Raw genomic sequence first — 1963 nt, 5'->3', positions numbered from 1 at the left:
ATTTGCGTCATTGCTTTCAGCTGGCTATGGGTTTGGAACATATTTTAGTTTGTAGTGGAAAATAGAAAAGGATTAGAAAAAGTTTTTTTAAATAATGCAAAGCTAATCTAAATAAATTAATGGCAAAAATATCACTGAAGCAACGATCAATCACCTCAAACTACTAATTTTGAGTTATTAAAAACCCCAGTGCTGAAACTGCATAAGTGATGAAAAATGAATTTTAAACACAAAATAATACTTTATAGTTGTTGTTGTTGGTGTCGTAGTTCAAAGGTGCACAATAGGCTGTTTGCACTCTCTTCATCGCTAGGAAATGAACACTGGAATTAACGATGTAAGTCCGTAAATTTACAGCTGACTTACAAGAGGATAACAATAAGCACTAAATATTTTCGAGTCAATTAATACAAAAGTTGTAGATAGAACTAAACTAATTTGCTTTTTTATTATCAGAATTGAACTTCAACGAAAAAATCTTGCACTAGGATAAAGTATGTAGAGTAACTGGTATTAGAATCAAAACACAGAAAGTTTGAATGCACATCTCGTGAGTAACCAAATCAAGATATCGATCAAGCTGTCCTCAGTTTTGAAGTATGACGAATATAATTCTCGATTGTTCTCTATTCCTCACTGTCTGCAACCGCTTTCTTAATTAAAGCTAACTGTCTTCAAACCATTAGTCACTTCCTAGAGTCCAGTGAGTCTCTTATTACCTCTCGCTATTCTTCGTCAAAATTTTACCCATCGGAAATTCTACAACCGGTGAAAGAATGGTAAGTTTGCAGACGTACAGAGCAAACATCCAGAGTTTGATTCCCTGCGATGAACGCATAAGATAGTTTAAAGTGTCATCTTGGTTAGAAGATAGGGCTTTGTGGCTTAGTTGGTTAAAGAGCCTGTCTAGTAAACAGGAGATCGTGGGTTCGAATCCCACCGGTGCCTTTTAACTTTTATTTAAAAAGTGCAAATATAATGTGCTACAGATAACGTTCTATGTAACAGATTATGATGTTCATATTCTTATAACGTTGCTTTGGTTACCTCCAACAACGAAGGCTTAGAGAGGTTATTCTTTAACTCCGTGAGTGTATGTCAGCAACATTTCTCGAAAACGGCTGTATAAATTTGGACGAAAACTGCTATACTTTAGAACTATGACACAACTTTGAAGAGTTTAGTTTTGGAAGGTTAAAATCACAGCAAGGTTTCAAAATTCCAAAAGTCCTTATCTGTTACCACTATTTTTACACTTTAACTCAGTCAACAAAAATGATCGGATTTTAATGAAACCTGGTGGAAATATGTAGAATGTTATTCCCTATAGTTCACCGTAAAATAGTCCATGTCCGTTGACAACGAAACAAATATAGAAATATTGTATTTTCTAAAGAGCCGAATATGATCAACGCTATGTGGCGAAGGTATGAGTGCCCCTGTAGTTCCATTCTGATGGGTGTTCCCTTATTCCCCTCATCAAATTTTCCGGGCTGAGAGTTTAGAGATCCCATCTTTCTGAAGGAACGTAAGTCTCATAAGGGCAGTTGTTTTACACTACATGAGATAATAAAATATTCGATCATTCACACCTTTCCGACCTTCCTCTGGCTCGATCTTTGCAACTAAATTCAGTCATGCACCAGGCAAGTTCAACATCTTCCAACATCACAATCTTCTAAGTACAACTTTACTACGAGAAACACCTGTTTCTGAAATTCCCCGATTGTTTCCCCAGGTTTGTAGCAAACTTCTAGAGATGTTAAATAGAAAAAACTGCTAATTGTTGTTGTTGTTTTCTCTGCCAACCTTCTTTCAAATCTAATTATGTACCCAACGTTGCTTTTAGTTATTTCGTGTGATGTAAGGAGATTTTGAAGGAATTTTATAGCATGTTTAATTGCATAAGGTATGCTTTATAAAACACATGACGCTTTTATTTAGTTTATTTTTACACAACTGT

General features: G+C 35.3%; 1 non-coding gene across 1 annotated transcript; it reads left to right on the top strand.

Moving 5' to 3' along the window:
• The first annotated feature begins 874 nt into the window (after positions 1–874).
• Positions 875–948, top strand: Trnat-agu. Its single transcript has one exon. It is a non-coding gene; the product is annotated as a tRNA-Thr (tRNA).
• Positions 949–1963: the final 1015 nt, after the last annotated feature.

The sequence above is a fragment of the Limulus polyphemus genome, unplaced genomic scaffold (assembly GCF_000517525.1).
Source record: "Limulus polyphemus unplaced genomic scaffold, Limulus_polyphemus-2.1.2 Scaffold6783, whole genome shotgun sequence".
Lineage (NCBI taxonomy): Eukaryota > Metazoa > Arthropoda > Merostomata > Xiphosura > Limulidae > Limulus > Limulus polyphemus.
The sequence above is the reverse complement of the archived record's forward strand: the minus strand, read 5'-3'. Positions and strand labels throughout refer to the sequence as shown.